The sequence below is a fragment of the Melozone crissalis genome, unplaced genomic scaffold, assembly GCF_028551555.1.
Source record: "Melozone crissalis strain CALT ecotype California unplaced genomic scaffold, PUWL_Pcris_2 ptg000083l_1, whole genome shotgun sequence".
Classification (NCBI taxonomy): domain Eukaryota; kingdom Metazoa; phylum Chordata; class Aves; order Passeriformes; family Passerellidae; genus Melozone; species Melozone crissalis.
In genome coordinates, this window is record NW_026535860.1 from 3193165 (window position 1) to 3219620 (window position 26456).

The 26456-nt window shown below is 54.2% G+C and overlaps 1 pseudogene; it reads right to left on the bottom strand.

Moving 5' to 3' along the window:
* Window positions 1-3598: 3598 nt before the first annotated feature.
* On the bottom strand, window positions 3599-23716 carry LOC128946702 (olfactory receptor 14C36-like; annotated as a pseudogene).
* Between the last annotated feature and the right edge of the window lie 2740 nt (window positions 23717-26456).

Consider the following 26456-nt stretch of genomic DNA (forward strand, 5'->3'; position numbering starts at 1 on the left):
GGGCATCTTCAGCCAAGTGAGCTGCAGACAGCAAGGGACCTTTGTGGCCCTGGCTCCAGCACTGCCTGCAGGGTGCATCTGTGCCCACACAGGAGCTGGGAGAGAACAGCTGCTTTGGAAGCTCTTCCAGCTGGGACCAGCCGTGGCTCTCAAGGCTTTGGGCAGAGTTTGAGCTTCCCCCCCCCACATGCCCAGGTGCCCAAGGGCAGGATGGTCAGAGCAGCACAGGTGAGTGCCCAGCCTGACAGAAGGAATTCCTGTGGCAAAGGGAAAGGGACAGAACACATGCTCAGGCCTTCAGCTGTACATTGGTTTCACTCGGCTCTGCTGGCACAGACAGGCAAGACACAGCTGAAGCATCCCACAGTGTTCCCTATTGCACCAGGACAGCCCCAGCAACAGCAGCACAGCACAAAGGGCTGGGCAGGGGCTCTGCAGCTTCACAGCACTGCTGGACAACAGGGGCAGGGAGAGCAGGGACACCAGGGCAGTGCCAGCCTTAACACAGCCCCAGTGGGTACTCACAGTATTAGGCTTCAGCCCTTCCCTGGACAAAAGACAAGGTGTTGGTGTCTTCTTTGGCAATCCAGACGCCATTTCCAAGGGACGATGTCGCAGGTCAGCGACAATGCCTCAACAAAACTGGAAGGAGCAACAATGGAACTCTGAAAATCCACAACCCAATTCATGGCAGATTCAAGGCATATTCTGCTGCTAAAAATGTTACATTACTTGAAAGTAGCTAAGTGCTTGTTTGGCGCAAGTAGCTATAGGCCTCTAGTTGGACTGTATTTGAACTATATGGCTACCTTGTGCAATTCAAAGTTAGATCATACTGAAACCTGGAGTTAAAAATCTGAACATTAATAACAGTTCGAACAGACAAAGCTGTAGCTTAAATATTACTCAAAAATAGCTAGAGTGGGCCTCCTCTTCTTTAGGCTAAAGCACCCTTGCTCTATCAGCTGCTCCTCACAGCTGAGACACTAATGAGAGACTGGAATGTTATGGCTAATGGCTTAAATATCATTATAAACGACTTTCTGCCCATTGTGACAAAACTGTATAAAGAAGCTGTGACCACCTAAGCCCACCCTTCCCTGAAAATGCCTCCTGACTGGAACTAGGCACTGTGAGTTAAGCTGCCTAAGAGAACTTGAGACAAGATCAAGGGGACACTATTGTCCCATTACCTCAGGTCTGGGGAGAAGTAAACAAGGCTGAGGAGAAAAACCTATCCACAACAAAGCCAAACCCAGCAGCTGTCCTGAAAATCAGCTCTGTCTGGGTTCAGGCTGGGGAAGTCATAGCCACAGACTCTTCTGCTGAGGCCAGGTTTGCACACAAACCTCCCAGCAAAGACCTCCACAGTGCCTCCAGACCCATTCCTGAGGCCTTGCACCTGACCACTGCAGCGCATGCAAAGCAACAGAACAAATCTGAAAATCCAGAACCCAACTCATGGCAGACTCGAAGGACATATGGGTGCTAAAGATTTTGTATTTTCTGAACGTAGCAAGAGACAGAGTCCAACTTGCCCCAATCCTGGGAGGTACCTGGGCAAGGTATCATCTTGCCCAAATCTCCATTAATCCATTGGAGTCTTACATTTTGCCAGACCTCACCACAGAGAAGACCACAAGAGGATTTAATGGTAGGCCAATGGGATCCATGGAATGGTGATATTTTCTACTAAATCTCTCTCTGTCACTCTCTTTCTCCTCCCCCCCTTCCCAACCTCCACCCCCCTCCCACTTTTTCTTTTCTTTCTCTCTCTTTCTCCCTCACATTTACTGTTCCATAAAATCCAGACCATTGGCTTTGGCATATGGTCTCGTCTGCACCTCAATACAGAGGCATCTCCCTAAAAATTTTAAAACCCAGATGATAAAAACCCACTGAAACTTGAATAGAACTCATTCACCTTTAAGCAGTTTAAGCAGTTACTATAGGACAAAAATGTATAGACTACTATCTTTAGAAAATGTTGCATTTCTTCAGTAAAAAAAGCACTATCAGTAGACCATTTATTGGTCATCCTCTCAGGTGTACACGTCACTGAACTACTGCGCCAGAAGACTGACATGATCACATCCTCTATTTCCCTTTGGCATTCTCTTTCAGAGCTGCCTGTGTGCTGCAGGCCTGTGGCCCCAGGAGCTCAGCTGGCCCTCTTCCCTCACCCTCCATAGGCAGCTGCCAGTCCCTTTCACGTGTCTGTCCTGTGACCGCATGCTCAGCGTGCAGGTTCCTGGCCAGTGAGTAGCACCAGTGCATCGGGGGCAGCAGGGCTGGCATGGGAGGAGATGGGTGCCAGCAGTGACCCACTGTGATGGGCACAGGGGTGACAGTGTCTGCTTGGGAGGGGCTGATGTGGGGAGCCCCCTCTGCAGCCCTGCCCATCAGCAGGGCCTGTGGGGGCTCATCCCAAGGGCTACAGGCAGCGAGATGCCATGGGCTACAATCCCATGGCTTTGGGGGTGCTGCCTCCAACAGGAACAGGTTCATAGTCCCCTGCCACACACCTGTGACTCCTGCCCTCCCCAGGCACCCCGAAAACTCCCGTATTTGCAGCTGATGCCCCCTAGCAAGGAGCCACCGCCCAGCCAAAGGTAAGGGCTCTGAGGACACGTTCCCCGCGCCTGGGGTGCAGGGTAGCCCTGACACAGCAAGGAGGGCTCTGCACCTGGGCTGGGGCAGAGGAGCCTGGGGGGACGGGGCAGGGTAGGGGAGCAGAAGGCAGCTGTGGAGGGCCAGTGCTTGCCCCAGGGCTGGGGGCTTTTGCATTCCTTGCCTTGCACTGCTCTGTCTGGCCCACTTCTCTGTCCCAAGGTTGCTGAAAGCACATCTGATGAGCTGTGTCTGTTTTCAGTCTGAGCTCAGGCTTGGTGGGGAGTTGTGTGCCTCCTGTGAAAGGAGTTCCCAAAACCAATCCCTGCAGCTGGGACAGCGCAGCTCCTGCCAGCTGGTGTCCTGTGCACAGGGACCTGCCATGGCCATGGCCAGCACACCTTGCTGTGGGGACAGAGCCAGCAGATCAAGCCTGGTGGGATGGGCTCGGGGCTCCTGCAGCAGGTGGACAGGAGCTGGCAGGGACATGCCCCTGCAAGCAGCACTGCTGGTGCCCTCCCTGGCACAGCAGGGTGATGCCCTGCATGCCACAGGGCTGGGCACTGAGCCTCCTCTGTCCCATCCCACAGGAGGCCGCTGGTCTGTGCCAGTGTCCCCCGTATGCCTCAGATCTCTGGGGACCATCAAAGCAGCAGTTTCACGATGCAGAACATCAAGGCTTCCCCACATACAAGTGCACAGCTGCAGCGTCTCCTGGTACACCACAACAAGGTAGGTGTGATGAAGGTAGAGACACAGAATGGTGACTGAGGCTTTAAGCATTGCTGACTATCCAGGAGGAATCTGTGCCTTCAGTCCCCAGGGAGACCTGGGTTGGGAGGATTATTGGGGGGTGCTGGATTGGGCCCTGCATTGCAGCCAGCTGCCCTCTCCTCCTCAGCCTAGTGTGACCCTGCTGCACGGTGATGGACACATCTCGAGGGGCCATAATGACTAGCATCGCACGGCGACCAGGACACAGGATGTGTCAGATATGGCCCTGTCAGGGCAAGGGGGTCAGTGACGACAGGGGGCTGATTATCTGCAGGGTGCTAGCTGGGGGATGAGTAGGGCTCTGTGTACAGAGCTGGGTAATGTGGCATGGGTATTTTGTGTCTGGGGTAAGAAGGAAGGGGCAGAATGGAGCAGGAGGACTGGCACATGGGGCAACTGAGCTTGGAGCTGGAGTAACGTGGGAGAATGGCCATGCTCAGTGTGGGACAAGACCTTGAGTCCTGGTGCGCTGGGGCCAGCACCTGTGGCGGCTCACCCTTGTCCTTCACCGCCCAGGCCCTGCCGCCTCAGGACAGCACCGGACGGGCACAGCTCCTCGACAGCTCTCATGGGCCCCAGGGCTCGAGCAGCCTCTCCAGCCCCGCCAGACATCAACAGGCCCCGGCCAGCTGGAAAGGACTCAGCGCCCAATGCTCGACCTGGGACATCTTGTCTGAAGCGAGAAACACCTGTGACAACTGTCATAAGGAACTTGACTTTTTACTTGTATATAATAACTAAGTTAGTTGTATATAGTTATTAGGTTAATAAAAACTGTTAAAATTACGGGCAGAGCCTTGTCTCACAGCCTGCCTCTCCCCAGGCTCCCTGGTGCTCCTTCAGCTCCTTCCCCCCTGCTGTGGTTCTGCCCCCGGGCTGAGCAGATCGAGCCCCGGGCCAGGCCCTGAGGCCGCTGCTGCTCCCGCGCAGCCTGCGGGGCAGCCCTGAGGCTCCGGGCCGGCTGTGGGAGCAGGAGCTGCGCTGCAGAGCCCGCGGCCCTCACGGGCTGCGAAGGCACGGGCAGATGGCCATGGGGCCCGGCTGCAATGCTGGCGATGCTGCTCTCAGCTGCTGCCTGCAATCCTTACAGGCAGCCCTCATGCCGGCTCAGGAGCCGCTCGGAGCCGTGCCCGAGGGCTGGCCCCGACCCGCAGCCCCCAAGGGCACTTGTCCCTTCATCTCCGCACTGCCACGTTCCGAGCTCCCTCCTCCCCTTCCTTTCTGCGGGGCAGCGTTAGGGGCCGGCCCAGCAGCTTTCCTCCCGCACAGCCGGCAGCCCCTTGCCCACAGCTCCCTGGCGGGAGCCAGAGCTGCTTTCCAGCCGGGCAGCCCCGCCGTGTCCCGCGCCCCGGGCCGGCTCCTGCCCGCTGCCGTTGTTCTTGCTGTTCTTTGCTTCAGACCCATCCCCCAGAATGTGCTCAAAGAACTTCTCAGGGACTCAAAAAGGGGGAAACACTGAAGTTTTTCATACTTTAAATAGATCCTTCTGAGGGACAGGACCGAGAAAATGTACCCAGGTTCCAGGTAGAGCAGAACACAGGTGACAGTGATGACATGTGGGAACAAGCGAGGGAAAGGTGTCTCTGGTGCCGAGCAAGGCTGTGCCTCTCTCCCTGCAGGCTGTCGGCATCCCCTGCTGCCACACCTGTCTGGGCCCTTCCTTTGCTGGCAGCTCTGCCTCCTGCCTGCCTCTGCCTGCACGTGCTGCACCACAGCCCTGCCCTGGCAGGGAAATTCCTTTCTCCTGGTGCCAGTCTGGGCCTCCCCAGCTGCCCTTGATGCTATTATGTCTTCTTCAGGCCCATTCCCACTATGAAGAAAAAGCTCCAGACTCTCTGAAACCACCCTTCCATCCCTCCCAGGCTATTCCCATTTAGTCCTCAGTCTCTACCCCACTGACCCCAGAGCTATCAGCCTCTCCCTGGTGCTTATCTGATGAGGCCTCCAAACCCCATCTTGGGAGATTTTTGGGTCCTCTCCAAGACCTGTGAAAACGGAAAAATAGTGATTAAAGGATTTTTCTCCTAAATCTTGCAGTGACAGAACAAGGGTCAATACCTTTAAAACGAATGAGGGTGGATTTACATTTGGTAGAAGGAGGAAATCTTTTATAGTTATGAGAAAGGCACAAAGCTGCAAGTGTATTTCCAGAGAAGGGGATGTCCCATCACAGGAACTGTCTAAGATCAGGATGTTTGTGCAGCCTGACCCAGTGAAACCCTCTCATCCTCAGGGACAGAATTCCTGTAGTGTGGGTTCTCTGATGTGCTGGGTGCCCTCACAACGCTTCTGGCCAGAATGTCTGCTGAGGGCAGCCAGGCTGCTGCAGGGGCAGTGACCTCACAGCCATCACCATGGCAGACCTTTACCCTGGGCCTGGCTCTGCCCTTTCCTCTGCCCCTGCCTTGTCTCTGCTGGCATGAAGAGTTTTGTCATTAATATCTTGTCCCCAAGGTGCTGGGGCCAATGGCTTCCCAGTCAGGCTCCTGGAGCAGAAGTGACTTTTCAGAGCCCAGCCAGGAATGAGCCCTGAGGCAGCAGCTCTGCAGTGGTGGCCACCAGGCCAGGCTGCCAAGGGAGGCTTCTGGCCGTGGCCTGCAAGCAGCTGCTGCTGCCAAGGTGCCTTTGGCGCCTCAGGCTCTCCCTGGCACAGCTCCCAGCACGGCACTCTGCCCTTGTGCCCAAGGCCTTCCATGTGCTGGGGCTGGCCTGGGGCTTTTCCTGCAGCGGGACCTGCCCTGCTCATGGCACAGGAAAGGCAGCTCCTGCTGGAGCAGGAGGCTCTGCCTGCAATGGGCTCCAACAACTCCAGCAAGGCCCTGTTGACTTCAAAACTGCTGCCTAGAGCACTATATTCTAATAATGGTATAGCTCCTGAACTGTGGAGTAAATAACTATGCTAGTGATCTTTCCATCTGATCATGATCAGAATAAGCCAGAGACATATTTATATAAATGTATCTGGTATTCTGTCATTAATCCTGCGGGACAAAATGTGTTGAAGTTGAATTCCACCTGTTCAATCTTTTACACCTTTGACAAAGTCTGGAGCTGGGATTGGATCCAGCCACTCCCAGTCTCCTCTCTTAGAAGGAATGTTAGAAGTCTAGGGGCCCTGCAGGGGTTTGAGGAACCATGGTGGCTACTGGGTGTCATTTCTTCACCTCATGACTCATCAGAAGTTTCTTCAATAAAGAAATAAAGCTTTTGCCTGAAGCTCCCACTGTGCCCATGACAGGAACACCTGTGAGTGTCTGGGACATCCCAGCCCTTTGGCATCCTGGGGACTCCTGGGATGTCACTGTGGAGCCCCTGTGAGTGCCTGTGACAGATCGGCGCCTTTGCAGCCCAAGGTGCCCTGGGATGTCACCATGGAATGGCTGTGACTGGCTCTGACCACAGGGCTCTTTACCCTCCCAGAAAGCCCTGGGAGGTCTCCATGGAGCCCCTGTCTGTGCCTGTGACATTCCAGCTCTGGAGCAGCCTGGAGACTCCTGGTAAGTTCCCATGGAACCCCTCTGAGGGCCTGTGACAAATCTGATCCTTAGCAGGCAACCATCACCAACCCCCTGTTGCTATGGTCAGTATCCATGGCAACCATTACCAGCCCCCTGTTGCTATGGTCAGTTTCCATGGCAACCAACACCAGACATCTCTTGCTATGGTCAGTTTCCATGGCAACCATCACCAACCCCCTGTTCCTATGCCCAGTCTCTTGGCAGCTCCATGGAGACCCCCTGCCGGGGTGGTTGCCATGGACACCTGCTCAGGCCTTAAGCCAGAGCCCGTTGCCATGGCAACCATTGGCAGCCCCATCCCCAGGCTCATGGGATCCCAGAACCACAGAATTGGCTGAGCTGCGAGGGACCCATCAGGATCCTCCAGTCCAAATGATGGCCCTGAACAGGACACCCCAACAATGCCAGCCTGGCCCTGGCAGCGCTGTCCAAACGCTGCTGGAGCTCAGAGAGCCCTGGAGCTGGGACCCTTCCCTGGGGAGCCTGGGCAGGGCCCCAGCAGCCTCTGGGCAAAAACCTTCTCCTGACATCCAACCTGAGCCTGCCCCGACTCAGCTGCAGCCGTTCCCTCCGCTCCTGTCCCTGGGCACCAGAGGGAAGAGGTTCCCACAGCCCCAGCCAGGGACCCGCTCCCAAGGCTGTTGCCATGGCCACCAGGGCTGGGACCAGCTGGGATGCTCGGTTCCATGTGCCAGGGTTCAGGAATGGGATTCACCAATTTCCTGATTGTGCTAAAACCGCGCTGCTCTCTCTGCCCTCCCACCCCCAATGGAAAGCACAAAAGGCAAAGATCCCGGGCTGGGATAAGAACAATTTATTGGGAACAGCAATGAGATAAGGAACAAACGGAACAGAAACAATATTGATAACAGAAGGGATAAGAAAAACTGTTTACAGGGAAAACTAATACATCAACAACAGGCTCTTCCTGGCCATGCATTTCCCCTGTCTGGAAAGGACACCCTTCTCCTCAGGGAGAGAGAGAGAGTCCCTTTCCTGCCCCTGGAAATGACCTGAGGTGGGAGTAAATGTAATGACACGGCCATGGCCAGACCCTCATGTTCTTCCATCCCACATCATGTCTTTGGCAAGGGCAGGAAAAAGGACAGGTGTCTTCCCAGATGGATCATAGGGAAAATGGATCACCAGGGCTCTTCCCAATGTGGGCCCTCCAATGGGGGTTGAAGCTGGAGTGGTGCATGAAGCTGTTCCTGCGCTTGTGGCATTTGCAGGGCTTCCCTTACCGGTGCCTCCGTTGGTGTCTGGTCAAGGCAGAGCTCTGGGTGAAGCTCTTCCCACACTGGGGACACTCAAAGGGCCTCTCCCCAGTGTGGATGCGCCGGTGGGTGATGAGGGTGGACTTTTGCTTGAAGCCCTTCCCGCAGTCAGGGCAGCGGAAGGGCCTCTCCTCTGTGTGAATCCGCTCATGCAGACGGAGATTTGAGCTGGTCTGAAACCTCTTCCCACAGGTTGGGCACTCGTAGGGCCTCTCCCCAGTGTGGATACTCTGGTGGATAATGAGGTCGGAGTTGCGCTTGAAGCCCTTCCCACAGTCAGGGCAGCAGAAAGGCCTCTCCCCAGTGTGAATGAGCTGGTGCCTGAGGAGATCGGAGCTTGTCCAAAAGCTCTTCTGACAGTGTGGACACTCGTGTGGACAATCCCCCTTTTCTCTTTCTTTCCATCTCTCTCTCTACCTCACATTTACTGTTCAATAAAATCCATTTTGGATTTGGTCTCATTAGCACCTTAATTGGGGCAGAGGAATCTCTGTAACTATTTTTTTAACCTTCAAACCAGAACAAAAGACAATGTGCGCACCCTTTGTTTTCTTCCCAGAACAGGATTTCCCATTCCCAAATCTTGATTGGATGGAGGAGGAGGCTGTGAGGAAGAGGAAGGAGCCCTGGGATACCCAGGCAGGTGAGGAGGAAATCAGTGCCCCTTTCCCCCTCTCTCCTGCTCCATCTCCCAGCCCAGCACAGCCCCCGGCTGCAGGACAACCTTGGTGCCAGGACCGTCCTGCTGGGGATGCACTGGGGGAATCTCCTTCCCCTTCCTTCTGGAATGGAGGCAAATCCCATCTTCTCCTTGCCCTTCCTTCCCCAGACAAAAAGCTGATGATGGAGACCATGGAGGAAGAATCTCCTTGGCAGAACCTCATGGAAGAGGCTGTTTTGATTGAGTCCACAGTGCAGAATTCTAATGGGGAGGAAAATCCCCAGAGATCCTGCAGGAAGAGGGGCTCCAAACCCAGCCCAGGGTGCTCTGAGGAGGAAAGACCCTCCCTGATCCAGGACGGTGGAAAGAGTTTCAGCCAGATCTCGGAACTGGTGGCCCATGAGCAGCTTCATGATGGGGAGAAGCGCCACAAGTGCTTGGAGTGTGGGAAGAGTTTCAGGCAGAGCAGCACCCTGCTCTGCCACCAGATGATCCACACTGGGGAATGGCCCTACGAGTGTGGAGAATGTGGGAAGGGCTTCAGCTGCAGCTCCGCCCTCGTCACCCACCAACGCATCCACACTGGGGAGAGGCCCCACGAGTGTCCCCACTGTCAGAAGAGCTTTTGGACAAGCTCCGATCTCCTCAGGCACCAAGGCACCAGCTCATTCACACTGGGGAGAGGCCTTTCTGCTGCCCTGACTGTGGGAAGGGCTTCAAGCGCAACTCCGACCTCATTATCCACCAGAGTATCCACACTGGGGAGAGGCCCTACGAGTGCCCAACCTGTGGGAAGAGGTTTCAGACCAGCTCAAATCTCCGTCTGCATGAGCGGATTCACACAGAGGAGAGGCCCTTCCGCTGCCCTGACTGCGGGAAGGGCTTCAAGCAAAAGTCCACCCTCATCACCCACCGGCGCATCCACACTGGGGAGAGGCCCTTTGAGTGTCCCCAGTGTGGGAAGAGCTTCACCCAGAGCTCTGCCTTGACCAGACACCAACGGAGGCACCGGTAAGGGAAGCCCTGCAAATGCCACAAGCGCAGGAACAGCTTCATGCACCACTCCAGCTTCAACCCCCATTGGAGGGCCCACATTGGGAAGAGCCCTGGTGATCCATTTTCCCTGTGATCCATCTGGGAAGACACCTGTCCCTTTTCCTGCCCTTGCCAAAGACATGATGTGGGATGGAAGAACATGAGGGTCTGGCCATGGCCGTGTCATTACATTTACTCCCACCTCAGGTCATTTCCAGGGGCAGGAAAGGGACTCTCTCTCTCTCCCTGAGGAGAAGGGTGTCCTTTCCAGACAGGGGAAATGCATGGCCAGGAAGAGCCTGTTGTTGATGTATTAGTTTTCCCTGTAAACAGTTTTTCTTATCCCTTCTGTTATCAATATTGTTTCTGTTCCGTTTGTTCCTTATCTCATTGCTGTTCCCAATAAATTGTTCTTATCCCAGCCCGGGATCTTTGCCTTTTGTGCTTTCCATTGGGGGTGGGAGGGCAGAGAGAGCAGCGCGGTTTTAGCACAATCAGGAAATTGGTGAATCCCATTCCTGAACCCTGGCACATGGAACCGAGCATCCCAGCTGGTCCCAGCCCTGGTGGCCATGGCAACAGCCTTGGGAGCGGGTCCCTGGCTGGGGCTGTGGGAACCTCTTCCCTCTGGTGCCCAGGGACAGGAGCGGAGGGAACGGCTGCAGCTGAGTCGGGGCAGGCTCAGGTTGGATGTCAGGAAAAGGTTTTTGCCCAGAGGCTGCTGGGGCCCTGCCCAGGCTCCCCAGGGAAGGGTCCCAGCTCCAGGGCTCTCTGAACTCCAGCACATTTGGACAGCGCTGCCAGGCCCAGGCTGGCATTGTTGAGGTGTCCTGTGCAGGGCCAGCAGTTGGGCTGGAGGATCCTGATGGGTCCCTCGCAGCTCAGCCAATTCTGTGGTTCTGGGATCCCATGAGCCTGGGGATGGGGCTGCCAATGGTTGCCATGGCAACGGGCTCTGGCTTAAGGCCTGAGCTGGTGTCCATGGCAACCACCCCGGCAGGGGGTCTCCATGGAGCTTCCAAGGGTCTGACCATAGCAACAGAGGGTTGGTGATTGTTGCCATGGAAACTGACCGTAGCAACAGGTTCCCGGTGATGGTTGCTATGGAAACTGCCCATAGCAACAGATGTCTGGTGTTGGTTGCCATGGAAACTGACCATAGCAACGGGGGTGTGTGATGGTTACCATGGAAACTGACCATAGCCACAGGGGGCTGGTAATGGTTGCCATGGATACTGACCATAGCAACAGGGGGTTGGTGATGGTTGCCTGCTAAGGATCAGATTTGTCACAGGCCCTCAGAGGGGTTCCATGGGAACTTACCAGGAGTCTCCAGGCTGCTCCAGAGCTGGAATGTCACAGGCACAGACAGGGGCTCCATGCAGACCTTACAGGGGTTTCTGGAGATGGTAAAGAGCCCTGTGGTCAGAGCCAGTCACAGCCATTCCATGGTGACATCCCAGGGTACCTTGGGCTGCAAAGGCGCCAATCTGTCACAGGCACTCACGGGGGCTCCACAGTGACATCCCAGGAGTCCCCAGGATGCCAAAGAGTCGGGATGTCCCAGACACTCACAGGTGTTCCTGTCATGGGCACAGTGGGAGCCTCAGGCAAAAGATTTATTTCTTTTTTGGAGAACCTTCTGATGAGTCATGAGGTGAAGAAATGACACCCAGTAGCCACCATGGTTCCTCAAACCCCTGCAGGGCCCCTAGACTTCTAACATTCCTTCTAAGAGAGGAGACTGGGAGTGGCTGGATCCAATCCCAGCTCCAGACTTTGTCAAAGGTGTAAAAGATTGAACAGGTGGAATTCAACTTCAACACATTTTGTCCCGCAGGATTAATGACAGAATACCAGATACATTTATATAAATATGTCTCTGGCTTATTCTGATCATGATCAGATGGAAAGATCACTAGCATAGTTATTTACTCCACAGTTCAGGAGCTATACCATTATTAGAATATAGTGCTCTAGGCAGCAGTTTTGAAGTCAACAGGGCCTTGCTGGAGTTGTTGGAGCCCATTGCAGGCAGAGCCTCCTGCTCCAGCAGGAGCTGCCTTTCCTGTGCCATGAGCAGGGCAGGTCCCGCTGCAGGAAAAGCCCCAGGCCAGCCCCAGCACATGGAAGGCCTTGGGCACAAGGGCAGAGTGCCATGCTGGGAGCTGTGCCAGGGAGAGCCTGAGGCACCAAAGGCACCCTGGCAGCAGCAGCTGCTTGCAGACCATGGCCAGAAGCCTCCCTTGGCAGCCCGGCCTGGTGACCACCACTGCAGAGCTGCTGCCTCAGGGCTCATTCCTGGCTGGGCTCTGAAAAGCCACTTCTGCTCCAGGAGCCTGACTGGGAAGCCATTGGCCCCAGCACCTTGGGGACAAGATATTAATGACAAAACTCTTCATGCCAGCAGAGACAAGGCAGGGGCAGAGGAAAGGGCAGAGCCAGGCCCAGGGGACAGGGCTGCCATGGTGATGGCTGTGAGGTCACTGCCCCTGCAGCAGCCTGGCTGCCCTCAGCAGACATTCTGGCCAGAAGCGTTGTGAGGGCACCCAGCACATCAGAGAACCCACACTACAGGAATTCTGTCCCTGAGGATGAGAGGGTTTCACTGGGTCAGGCTGCACAAACATCCTGATCTTAGACAGTTCCTGTGATGGGGCATCCCTTTCTCTGGAAACACACTTGCAGCTTTGTGCCTTTCTCATAACTATAAAAGATTTCCTCCTTCTACCAAATGTAAATCCATCCTCATTCGTTTTAAAGGTATTGACCCTTGTTCTGTCACTGCAAGATTTAGGAGAAAAATCCTTTAATCACTATTTTTCCGTTTTCACAAGTCTTGGAGAGGACCCAAAAATCTCCCAAGATGGGGTTTGGAGGCCTCATCAGATAAGCACCAGGGAGAGGCTGATAGCTCTGGGGTCAGTGGGGTAGAGACTGAGGACTAAATGGGAATAGCCTGGGAGGGATGGAAGGGTGGTTTCAGAGAGTCTGGAGCTTTTTCTTCATAGTGGGAATGGGCCTGAAGAAGACATAATAGCATCAAGGGCAGCTGGGGAGGCCCAGACTGGCACCAGGAGAAAGGAATTTCCCTGCCAGGGCAGGGCTGTGGTGCAGCACGTGCAGGCAGAGGCAGGCAGGAGGCAGAGCTGCCAGCAAAGGAAGGGCCCAGACAGGTGTGGCAGCAGGGGATGCCGACAGCCTGCAGGGAGAGAGGCACAGCCTTGCTCGGCACCAGAGACACCTTTCCCTCGCTTGTTCCCACATGTCATCACTGCCACCTGTGTTCTGCTCTACCTGGAACCTGGGTACATTTTCTCGGTCCTGTCCCTCAGAAGGATCTATTTAAAGTATGAAAAACTTCAGTGTTTCCCCCTTTTTGAGTCCCTGAGAAGTTCTTTGAGCACATTCTGGGGGATGGGTCTGAAGCAAAGAACAGCAAAGCCCCAGGGGGTCATTAAAGTCCCTGTGCTGTGTCTGTGCTGCTGAGCTGGGCCGGGCTCCTGGCCCAGAGGCAGCTCCTGGCAAGGGCAGCGCTGCAGAGAGACAGCTCTGGCCAGGAGCAGCTCCTGTGCACAGCCCAGCAGGGCTGGGGCACTGCCAGGGCCCCTCAGGGACACCAGCAGGGCACAGACAGAGCTCACAGGGGCTCAGCACTGGCAGGGGCTGTGGGATGGCCCCGAGGGGGCTCTTTCACAGCAGCACCTCTGTGGCTGTGTCACAGAGGCACAGAGCAGCTGTGATGGCAGCAAGGGGCTGTGTGACAGCACAGAGTGGACTGTGTGAGGTCACAGATTGGGCTATGACATCACAGAGTTTGTTGTGTGAGGTCACTGAGCAGCTACAGCATCATAGAGGGGACTGTGTGACATCACAGAGCAGTCTGTGACATCAGGGCATGGCTGTATGACATCATAGAGCTGGCTGTGAGGTCAGAGTGTGTGCTGTGACATTACAGAGTGGCAGTATGACATTGCAGAGAGGGTTTTGTGACATCCCTGAGACTGTTGTGACATCACACAGCTGCCTGTGACGATAAAGAGTAGTTGTGAGGCCATAGAGCAGATCCTGCCATCATAGAGGGCATCTCTGTGACATCAGAGAGTGGGTTGTGGCAGCACTGGGTGGCTGTGTAACATCACACAGCAGGCTGTGACAACACAGAAAAGACAGTGACATCACAGGGTGCCTTTTTGACATCACTGTGTTTTCTGTGACATCACAGTGCAGCTGCATGACATTCCAGGGTGACATCTCAGATTTGGTTCTGTGGCATCACAAGCGTGATGTGTGACATCCCAGAGTGGGCTGTGATATCATTGGTGTCTATGTGACATTGCAAAAGAGGTGTGTGGCATCATAAGGGGCAGTGTGACATCACAGGGGCTGTGTGACATCACAGGATGCTGTGTGACATCACAGAGGCTGTGTGATATCACAGGAGCTGTGTGACATCACGAGGGCTGTGTGAGGTCACGGGGGAGGTCACTCTGCCCCGGCCCCCCTCACAGTTCCCCCCAGAGCAGTCCAACCCTGCTCGTGCACAGCAGGGTCCCCTGTCCCCCCGGGTCCCCCTGCCCCCAGCCCCGCAGCCTCCCCCAGAGGATGTTCCACGAGATCGACCCCAGACCCTGACACAGGGATGGGGGTCCGGGGCCCTGGGGGTGGCACAGGGGGACAGGGACCCCCCCGCAGCATCCCTGTGTCCTCCAGGGCCAGAGCCTGGGCCAGGGGTCCTTCACCCTGCTACCAACAAGGGGCTGAGACTGCTGAAAAAATCTCCAGCAAGGGAGCAGCAGAAACCAGATTTAATATTAAGGGACAGCAGCACAAAGTTCCTTGGCAAGAGTCACTCTGCTCCTGACTGGACACTTCAGGCACAGAAAGGAAACAAAGTAACAACAAAACCAATGTAAATCTAGGCAATCAAACCAGAAATGAACAGAGAACTGTCCCTGTGAGTGTGTATGACACAAGGGCAGCGAGGGCAAGGATAAAAGGAATACAGCCTAAAAGCTTAATAGAGCTCAAACCTAACAGAATTTAACTTACACCTTAACCTTAAGTGATACCTTCAACTTCACAATTTGGCAGAAGAACACTACTTAACAGTATCTAACCTAACTTATAACTTACGACTTAATTTAAAACAGGAATACCACTTAAAAAATTAGGTAATAACTTAAAATAAACTTTATATCTTTGCAAAAGAACAGCTTTCAGCAGCATTTAACTTAGCTTAGAGCTTGTGACAAAACCTTACTTACTGATATCTGGATATCTGACTGACTCAGCTATCCAAAGCACTTAAACCCCTCAGAGAGCAGCATTTCTGCCACATTACCCCAGCACAGGCGCTCCTGTGTGCACACAGACACCAAGAGTCAGTGCAAGGCACCCGTGAGCAATTCCCCTGAGGGTAGGAAATGCTCACTGTGGATCCTTTGGCATCTCCCCAGTGGGCGAAGGGTTGAGCCTGGAGGAGTGGGGGGATCAACCCAGGCTCCGTCGTTGTTCAGGATCCCTGAGTGCAGCAAACGGGAGAGTTCCCGGCTGGGAGAGGCCCCACTCAGAGGGAGTCGTGGCCCAGGAGAGCTCCAAGGGCTCCTTTTGGAGCGCTGTTTGCAGGGCCCCAAGAAAGGGGCTTCAGTCCCAGCAATGGTTCATCCTGGCCACACTTGGCACCAACAGCTTTCTTTGGATCCCTGTGATAACAGGGATCTTGTGCCACGGAGGGAACAACAACAGTTCCCAGGGCTGCTCCTACAGAAACCAGGAGCTGGTTGGGCAGCAGCAGTGCCTGGAGCAGACAGTGTTTGTGATGAGCTGCAGAGGAGCAGAGCCCAGGAGCTGTTGGCCAAGGCCGAGGCCCAAGGAGCATTTCTCAGCTGGCAGGGTGGCCTGAGAAGGGGAGGGGGGAATGCAGCAGCACAGGGCCATGGAACCAAGGGACCATTGTGACACTGTGGGGTCCTGTGAGACATAAGGACCATTGTGACACTGTGGGCCCCTTTGAGACCAAGGGAACATTGTGACACTGTGGGGCCCTGTCAGACCAAAGAGCCAGTGTGACACTGTGGGGCCCTGTGACATCAAGGGACCATTTTGACACTGTGGGGCACCATGGAATCATGGAGAGCACTGTGACATTGCTGGGCCTCATGGAAACATGGAGACCATTGTGACACTATGAGGCCCCGTGGAATAAGCAAACCATTGGGACACTGTGAGGCCTCATGGAACCAGTGAGACCATGAGGAAGTCTATTGTGATACTATGGACCTCCTCATGGTGGCCCTGGGAGGACCATTGTGATACTGTGGGGCCTCATGAAATCAAGAGGCCTTTCTGACACTGCAGGGCGGCATGGAACCAAAGCTCCAGGGCAACACAGAGTGGCCTCCTGTCATCAGTGGTCCATTGTGACACTGTGAAGCCAGAGGAGACCATTGTGACACAGCAAAGCCTCAGGGTCCAAAGGTCCATTGTGATATTGCAGACCTCATGGAACAGAGGAGTCCCATGACATTGTGGGGCCTGGGGAACCATGGAGACCATTGTGACACTGCAAGGGCTCATGGAATCCTTAGGACCATTGTGACACTGTGGGGCCTTATGGAACCTAGGGGCCACTGTGACATTGTGGGACCCCGTGGAACCTAGGGGCCATTGTGGCACTGCAGGTCTTCTTGTAATCAAGGGGCCATTGTGACACTGCTGGAACCCATGGAATCAAGTCACCATGATGACACGGCGGGGCTCCATGGATCCAAGGCACCATTGTGACACTATGGAGCCCCACAAAACCAAGAGAATACAGAACAGCTCTGGCTGGTTTGGCCTCCCATGGACTGCCTGACTGGTACAGCTGACCTGTGCATGTTGAGGGTCACTTCTCACCTGCTGCTGAAACACTGGGGCTCTGTGCTTTCCTTCCCAATGGAAAAGAACTGTCCTTCTGCTCCAGGCACCCATGGCCAGAATTGGGATTTCACCTCCAAATTTCCTTATACCCTGATATTGTTCCCATAGGAATATTGCCAGGACAAGTCTGGCTGGCAGTGGTTTCACAGTAGTCACTTCTCATCGGTCCCCAAAACACTGAGGGAGGGTCCATGCTCTCCTTCCCATGGGAAAGAACTGTCTTGCCTCTCCAGGTGCCCATGGCCGAGATTGGTTTTCCACCTCCAAAATTCCCTAAATTCAAAGACTGCTTCCAAAAAAAATCTGCCATTCCTGACAAGTCTTGCTGGCCTTGGCCTACTGAGGCTCTCACCTGCCTTCCAAACCTTGGAGCTGTGTGCTTTCCTTCCTATGGAAAAGAACTGTCCTTCTGAACCAGGTGCCCATGGCCACAAATGGGATTTCACTTCCAGCATTCCCTGTAGTGACACACTTGAGGAGATTGTTGGCTCGAAACATTTTGAATGTGGAGGAGGAAGGGGCAGGTCCAGCCTTGCCCTGCCCTGGAACCCCAGCCCTGCCCTGCCCTGTGACCCCAGTACCCCCAGAGCCTCTATCCCAGCCCAGCAGTGTCTGCCAGTCCCTGGCACAGCACAGGCAATGCTCCACAGCCACCTCTGCAGCCCCCAGCCCAGCTCCTGAGGGACCAAATGCCCAAGTCCCACCTGGGGGAAGGGCCCAGGATGACCAAGGGGTATTTGAGGCTGACCACATGGCAAGCACACATCTTGACCCTACCTCCTCTTGGAATTTCCATCTGAAACGTTCTGGAATCCAGGAGTTGGTAGCTGTTTGTGTGCTCCCCTGTATTTTGTTTTATTTCTTTCTCTCTTTCTTTTTCTTTTCCTTCTTCTAATTCCCTCTTCTTGCCAATTTTGAGTAACTTAAAATTGAACAGGCTTAGAGTTTGTAAAGGTGAAGGGGCCAAGTTAATGCTTTGAGAATTGTGTTGTGTTGATTGAATGTCATATTAAACCTTTTGCCAAAGTTTCTCTGATTTTCTAAAGTTACCAGTAAAAGCTGTTTTGTTGCTTTGAGCTCCTGAGAATCTTTTGTTGGTATTGCTCTAGTGAGTTCAACTCAGAGTATGGAAAGAATTGTAATTCCTTTTAAATATCTCTTTTAGAGAGTTGTTTAGGGGATGGGAGTCAGGGCTTGTCTGTCCTGCTTGGCACAGCCCAGGCAGGGCTTTCCCAGCCACATTCCACACTCCATTTCCCAGCTGGAGCCCCTGGTGCCTCTGAGTTGGGCTGCCCCAGCCCCAGGGACGCTCTCCTTGTCTGCCCATTCCCCCACGGTCTCTGGGCAGGGATGGCCTCAGTGGGGGCTGCTGACATCCTCTGCACCTTGGAGGCTGCTGCTGAATTGTCCTGCTCCAGAGGCTTGTTCAGCCTTCAGCTCTTCAGTGCAGGAATTCACTGTCTCAGGGCTCATTAACATTGAGAACACCTTAAAAAGCCAAGCCTCTGAGAACAATTTAATTTTAATTTTTAAATATTTCGCGGTTAATTAGACAAATTCCAGTAGTGTATTCAAGTTGAATAGATTCTATTTAAAAAGACAGTGAGAAAAGATTTCTTAGGTCAAATTGAGGGTTTTTTTCCCCTGTCCATTTACATATACATGCAATCTCCAGCTGACACTGAATCCAAGTACCTCCTTATGCAGTTGGAATAGATATGAAAATCAAGACCCTTCATGGCTGACAATCAATTAGACTCTGTCTCTACCCCCATCCCACCATTTCCCCCATCCAAGCCCTGGCACTCAGAGCAGCCTTGTGCAAATCTGAGCTCCCTCCAGGCCAGGCTGCACCTGCAGCTTTCAGCTCCTTGGCTCCAACTTCCACCTGCTTTCCTTGGAGAAGGAGCTGCCCGAGAAACAGAGGGATGTTCATTTCTTTTCAGCCAAGAAACCCCTGGGAACTAAGGTGTGTGCTGGAATTCAATGCACTCCCCATCCCACAGCAGCCCTGCATTTCCCTCCTGCAGCCTTGGTCTCCAGCACAGCCATGGAGGCTCTTTGGGCTCTGGAGTGTTGCTGCAGCCCCCAAGGGCAGCTGAGCTCTGCCTTTGGCACAGTCAGGCCTGGCCAGCACAGGCCATGCTCAGCAATTGCTTGTGTGTGCCTGGCCTTGCTGTCAGCCCCGGCAGCGGCTGTGTGGCCCCTTTGTGGCCCTTTGCTTGCCCAGCCATGGTGGCCCAGCCCCTGTGCAGGCCCAGCCCAGGCCAGGAGCATTGCAGCTGGGAACGGCCCCTGTGCCGTGGTGCCCACGGCAGCCTTGGGGCTCTGTGCCCCATGGCCTCCCTGCTGGGCAGTCTCTGCCAGCTCCTGCAGAGCCCATGGCACCTGTGGGGATGCACAGACAGCCCTGCCCCGGGCTCTGCCAGCCTCTGGGCCAGCAGAGAGGCAGCCAGGGCTGGCCATGGCTGGGAATAGGCCCTGAGCCCTGCAGGAGGATGGAGCTGGGCCACAGCCAAACTCAGCCCAGGACAAAGCTGGGCTCAGCAGTCAGGGCTGCCTAGGCAAGGGCACAGAGGCTGGTTGACAAATGTCCTGGGCCCCCTCTCCCTGCTCTGTCCATGCCACCAAGGGCACAGAGCAGCCTCCTCTCTGGGCCACTTGCCTGTTTTCAATGCCTTGCACAGGCGCTGGCCCTGCCCCACAAGGCCTGGCCTGAGTCCTGCCCCTGCACGCTCAGCCAGGCTGAGATGGACACTGATGGTTTCTGGGCCAGGCTCTTGGAGCCCAGCCCAGCTCCCTGCAAGCTCTGCCAGCTGCCCTGAGCTCTGGGCAGCACCAAGGGCCTCTCCCCAGCCCAGCCCAGCCGGCTCTGGCCCCACAGCTCTGCTCAGGCCAGGCTGCTCTGGGCACTGGCCCACGGCCTCAGCCCCTGGCAAGGGCACAGCAGCAGCTGCAGTTGCCACAGGACTCAGCCCCAGCCATGGGGGAAGGTGCTTGACCAAGGCCAAAGGAGGCTCCCTGGCTGCCCTGCTCCCCTCGGGCTGAGGTGCTGAGAGCTCTGCAGCCCCTGCTGCCATCCCATCTGCCCAGGGCAGCACAAGAGCCCCGGCCTTGGGGCCCTCAAGAGCTGCTCCTGCTCCAGGCCCAGGGCAGGGCCCATCCCAGAGCTGGGGCAGCCACAAAGTTGTGCCCATTTCTGTTCATTGCTGCTCTGATGGGGATGGATCCTTAGCCACTTGGAGGTTGCGGGAGAACTTTGTTTCTCCAGAGGCCTCTTCTTTCCTGACCACTTCAGTTCAGGAATTCAGTGTAAAAGGCTCATAAATATTTGTTCCAAAACACCTGAACAAGAAGAACCCCAGGGACTTATATAAATATTCAATTTGACCGTGGTAATTATACACATTTTAGAAGTATATTCAAAGTGAATATACTATATTGAGAACAATGCAGTGAGAACTGTTTTGTCCTCTTTTCTTTTCCTATTTATAGATTGATATCAGCAATGTCCAATTGATATTGACTCCCAGACCCTCCTAATGCAGTCTGAATACACATGAAAATCAAGACCCTTCATGGCTGCCAATCAATAACACTTTGTCCCTACCCCCTCCCTACCATTTCCCTCAGGAATGATGTGTCCAGCAGGAGCAGGGCAGTGATTCTTCCCCTGTGCTCAGCACTTGTTGGGAAGCACCTCAAGTTCTGTGTGCAGTTCTGGGCCCCTCAGTTTAGGAAGGACATGGAGGGGCTGGAGCGTGTCCAGAGAAGGGCAACAAGGCTGCTGAGGGGTCTGGAAAAGAAGTCCTGTGAGGAGTGGCTGAGCGAGCTGGGGCTGTTTATCCTGGAGAAGAGGAGGCTCAGGGGAGACCAGGCAGTGTCAGGGCACAGATTGGACTTGATTATCTCCAAGGTCTTTTCCAACCCTGCTGATTCTGGAATTCTCTCAAACCCTTGGAGCAGTCACAGGATGAGCCCTGGGCCTCCTCTTCAGAAGCTGCAGCAGCCCAGGTCCCTCAGCTTCTCCTGCCAGCCCCAAAGCCCATCCTGTCAGTCCTGCAGAGTCTCTGCAGCTCCTCCTCACTGCCCAGAACAGGCAGCCCCAGAGCCAGACACAGCAGCCCAGATGTGCCCCGCTGGCCTGGGGTGCCTCTGGCAAGGGAGCAGCACCAGGCACTGCAGGAGCCTGAAGACAATTCCTGCAGCACTTGTAGGATGATCCTGCTCCCCAAGGGACATTCCCATGGCGCCAAGTCAGGAACTGCAATGGGGAGTGGGGCCAGACAGGAAAGGGCAAACAAGGATGGGTTGTTTGCAGGGGAGGGAACAGGGATGGGCAAGAGCAAGAAATTTATACCGGGGAAAGAGTAAAGAAAGCAAAGGTGAAGCAAAGGAAATCCTCAGGACAGTTTGGGGGTGGCTGCCACGCAACCCTGGCTCTGCGCAACATTGTCTGCAGTGGGACAGGAAACTCCCAGCTGATGGGAACAAACTTGCTGGCTGACTGCAGAGGCCAGGACAAAGCTGAGTGGTTTCCCTGGTGTCCCCCAGCCCTTGCTGGCCCCAGGGGCTGATGGCATTTGTGCCCCCTCAGGTTCATGTCCCCACACCAACAGCATGGGGGTGCTCCTGCCTGCTGTGTGCAATGCAAACAGGGGCTGCTGAGCCAGTGCTGCCGTGTCTGTGCCTGCAAGGATGGGGCACCTGTGTGAGCTGGGGGAGAGGCCAGGGCTGCAGAGGGGGGATGTTGTTGGCAGCTCCATGAGGACGCTCTGGGATGCTGCCCTGGGCTGTGCAGCGCACTGGGGATGGATCAGCCCCTGCTCTGCTGCTCCTTTCTGTCTCCCCCAGGGCCCTTGCAGAGCCCCAGCAATGCTGTTTGTGCCAAGCCTGCCCACGGCCAGCCTGGGGCTGCTCACGGGGGTTTTCTGTGCTGAGCATTGGCCTGGGCGTGTTCTTGAGATAGCCTGGGCAAGGAGCCTGGAGCCCCCAGGGCCTGGCCTGAGGCGTCAGCGCTGCCCCAGCAGTGCACATGGCCTGTCCCTGCTGCAGCCCCAGCACTGCCACCCCCAGGACTGTTCCCGGCCCCGAGAGCACTCAGGCCCTACAGCAACACCAGGGCCACCAGGGCAGCGGGGCAGGGCCACGGCAGCAGCACTGGCAACACCAAGTGCTGCTGCTGCTGGGCACAGCTGCTGGGCCAGCCCTGATCTGCCCCCAGCTCTGCACACCGACATTGCTGCTGCAGCTCCAGAGAAGGCAACAAAAGGGCATCTCTGTAGAAAACTTTGCTGCAAGATCCTTTAGTTCCTTCACATACACCAAGAGTGCAGCCCCTCGTTGACACAGTCTGTGGTCACAGGGAAGGTGGAGAGAAAGAAAATGAGAAATGACACAAACAATGGATTTTCATTGTGCAAATATTATTAAATTAAAACAAAAAAAGAAAGATAAACCACAACCAAACAAACAAGAAGTATCAAAGATGACTTTTATTACAAGTGATTTGCAGAAATTGGCCAGCAGTTTAATGTGGAGAGCCTGGTTCAAGCATGGCTTAAAGAAAGAGGCCATGAAGGTATACAGCTGATGGAAAAGTAAAAGATAGCTGTAAAGCAGCATTTCCCAGGCTTGATTCTGTAAATAATTAGATTTTCAAGCACATTTTTATAAACAATAAGATTCTCAGACAGTCTTCTCATAACAGGCAAACATTCTGTCCTTGGCTGCTCTGGGAACAGATATGAAGGTTTTGAGAACTTTTCATATCACGGTGAGAACACTGATCCTGGTTTCAATAAACAAACCACAGGTATTGTAAACAAAAGGAGGGTTGGAGTTTTCTCTGTAGCCTATCGTGAGCTTGAATTTTGCAATATGCATGAAGTCAATTAACATTGTTATAAAAGGTGGCTGATTTGATCAATAAATCGGAGTCGATGCTCATCAATCGGATGGTCATCTCCCTTCACTTCAATAGTTTAATGTTCCTGAAACCATCCTGTCATCAGTCTCCACACTGCAGCCTTGAGCTGCTGGTTCCTCAGGCTGTAGATGAGGGGGTTCAGGACTGGAGGCACCACTGAGTACAGAACAGATAGTGCCAGATCCAGGGATGGGGAGGACACGGAACGGGGCTTCAGGTAGTAAAATACAGCAGTGCTGATGAACAGAGAGACGACTCCCAGGTGAGGGAGGCAGGTGGAAAAGGCTTTGTGCCATCCCTGCTCAGAGGGGATCCTCAGCACAGCCCTGAAGATCTGCACATAGGAGAAAACAATGAAGACAAAACAACCAAGTGCTAAAGAGATGGAAAATACAATAACCCTAAGTTCCCTGAGGTAGGAATTAAAGCAGGAGAGCTTGAGGATCTGGGGGATTTCACAGAAAAACTGGCACAGGGTATTGCCATGGCACAGGGGCAGGGAAAATGTATTGGCTGTGTGCACCAGTGAATAAAGAAAAGCACTGGCCCAGGCAGCTGCTGCCATGTGGGCACAAGCTCTGCTGCCCAGGAGGGTCCCGTAGTGCCGGGGTTTGCAGATGGACACATAGCGGTCGTGTCACATGATAGTCAGAAGGGAAAATTCTGCTGAAATGAAGAACAGAAAGAAAAAGAGCTGTGCAGCACATCCTTTGTAGGAGATGTCCCTGGTGTCCCAGAGGGAATTGTGCATGGCTTTGGGGACAGTGGTGCAGATGGAGCCCAGGTCGCTGAGGGCCAGGTTGAGCAGGAAGAAGAACATGGGCGTGTGCAGGTAGTGGCCGCAGGCTACGGCGCTGATGATGAGGCCGTTGCCCAGGAGGGCAGCCAGGGAGATGCCCAGCAAGAGGCAGAAGTGCAGGAGCTGCAGCTGCCGCGTGTCTGCCAATGCCAGCAGGAGGAAGTGCCTGATGGAGCTGCTGTTGGACATATGCTGTGTCTTGGCATGAGGATCTGTAGAAAAAGTAATCATGGAATAGCTGGGTTTGGAAAGGACTTTAAATATCCCAGCACAGCTTGGGGGCACTTTCCCCCCTCTGCCTGCCCAGGGCTCTGCTGCCTGGAGCTGTCCCTGCCAGCAGCTGCTTCCCTGTGCCCAGGGCTGGGGCCTGCAAGTGCTGCCAGAGCCCAGCCCAGCCCTGGGGGCTCAGCTCTGCCCTGCAGACCCCTCCCAGCTCTGACACTGCCCAAGGGAGCTCTGGATCTGCAGGGTCTGATGGCAACATCAGAGCAACCCTGAGGAGGCTGCAAAAGGGACACTGATGCTGACTGTGATGGGCCCTGTGCTGATTTATGTCACTCCCTGGTTTATCCAGATCTTAGATAACACTGTTTTTTTGTCCACCTGAACTGAGAAATGAAAATATATCTCCAGTTTCCCATCCTGGCAACCCAGAGCAATAGATTATTAAAGCAGGATTTTCCCTTTTATGCCACCCCTGCCTTCCTGCGCTCCATGTATAATCTACGTAGAAATGTTCTGCAGTCAAATGCCATGCTGAGAGCAGTCCTGAACAATGCAGCGTCCTCCCCTCACAAGGAGAACACTTCCAAGCCTTACCAGCTGTCTCCTCCCACCCAGATCTTGTTCCCCAGTGCTGGCTGCAGCTGCCAGGGCTGGCTGAGAGCTGTCCCTGGCAGGCAGCAGAGTCCCTGCCCCAGCACAGCACCCTGGACTGCAGGACCCTGCTCTGCACGACAGCCCTGGGCACCCCGGCTGCTCTGCAGAAGAGACAATCAGAGAATGTACTCACAGAGTCTGTAGGCATTGGGATGTTCCAGCTTCAGGAGATCACTCCAGGAGATGCAGCTGCATTGTCCTGCAGCCCGAGGTTCCTGTGCCAAGGGCGGGCAGTGATTCTGCCCCAGGCACTTCTCAGCACCTTCCCAGCCCTGACTGATTGAAGCTCTTTGCGCCTCTGTGCTGTGCCTGGGGTGGCTGCAGACAGTGCCCCAGCCCTGCTGGGCTGGCAGAAGAGCTGCTCATCAAGAGAAATGTGCTTTTGAAGCTCTTCTTGGTTACCAGGAGCTACCTCTGTGCCAGGAGCCCAGCCCAGCTCAGCAGCACAGACACAGCACAGGGACTTCAATGAGCCTCTGGGGCTTTGTGCTCAGGCCCTGAACATCAGTCCCTGAGAGAGAGCAGAAGAAACCTCTCCAGAACTCCAAGTCAGAATCCAACTCCAAAGTTTCTTGGACTTTTAATGGGTCCCACCGAGGTTCATGACTGAGAAAGTGTCCCCAGGCCCCAGGCAGAGCAGAGAACTGGAGGCAGTGATGACAGGTGAGGACAAAGAGAAGCCAAGTCTTGGTGCCTTGAGGCACATCAGCAGGGTCTGTGCCACCCAGGGCTGGGAGGAGACACCTTGTCCTGAGGCCGTCGGGCCTCCTGGCACAGCCCCAGCCAGGCTGGGCACTGTCACCCCCTTGTTCTGCCTTCAGCATCCCCCCCTAGCCCACATCCCAGTGGCCTCAAGGATCTGCTGGAAGGAGTCCCTGGGGAGCCTTGCTCAGAAATGGCCCTGGGGGCTCCTTCATGCTCCCTGCAGGGACTGCAGGTTTTTCAAAGGACTTTGGGTTTGGCTTTTGCCTTGGAGTCTCTGAGAGGTTTGTGAAATCATAGCCTCCAATTATCTGCTGTAATGAGTCTCTGGAGAGGCTTTGTCAGTAACACTCAGTGGGGCTCATTAATGCTTCAAGTTACTTCAGTTATTTTACGGTACTTGGTGTTTCCCTTTTGATACAGACTCTGTGAGAAGTTTGTGCAATCATGGCCCCAATTATCTGCTTTAACGAGTCCCTGGAGAGGTTTGTACTGACACTCAGTGGTGCCTATTAATACTTTGAAGTACTCAAGGTTTTTAAAGTACTTTGGATTTTCCTTTCCACACTGAATCTCTTAGAAGTTTTTGTGCCATCCTGGCCTCCAGTTCTGTCCTCCAAGGAGTCCATGAGGAACCTGTGTAGGGGATGGACCTCAGTGGGACCCATCCATGCTTTGAGACACTTTGGGGTTTTCTTCTAACTTTGACTCCTTGAAAGGTTTGTGTAATCTCCTCTCAGGCCCTGAGATTCCAGGGCTCAGCTCCAAATGCACTGTGTGGCTCATTAGGATCAAACAAGTCCTGACAAACCATGGTTCTGCCTTGATTTCCCTCTGCTCTAGTGCAGTTCATCAGAAATATTTCTGTAGTGGTTTTCATTCACCAATTTGAGATTTCTTGGAGAATGCAGCAATTATTGTAGTGGGTTCAGTATTGGGTAATTACCAGTGCACTCAGTAGAATACACTTACTCATTTCCTCTTGTGTGATAAGGTTAGGAGAACAGCAAAGCAGGCTCAAAACTTTAAGAGGGCATGAGGAAAAGTTCATCAATAGCAACTAAAAGAAAGAGTAAGAAGAACAAAACTTTCAGAACACTTCTCCTCTCCCTGCAACCTTTTCTTTCTTACTGACAATATAGAGAGACAAACCTAGAATTTTCAGTCAGTTTACCCCGAACTGGAATAGTCTTTCTTGAGCTCACTTAGGGAGAGAAGTCTCTCTTTCATGCTATGGAGACTTCTCCAGAAGAAACACTTCTCTTGTGGCTCTCAATTTCCATGAATAGCAACTGCCCAGAAAAATCTGCAATTGTGACATCCCTCCCAGTTTTTCAAAGCTCTTTTA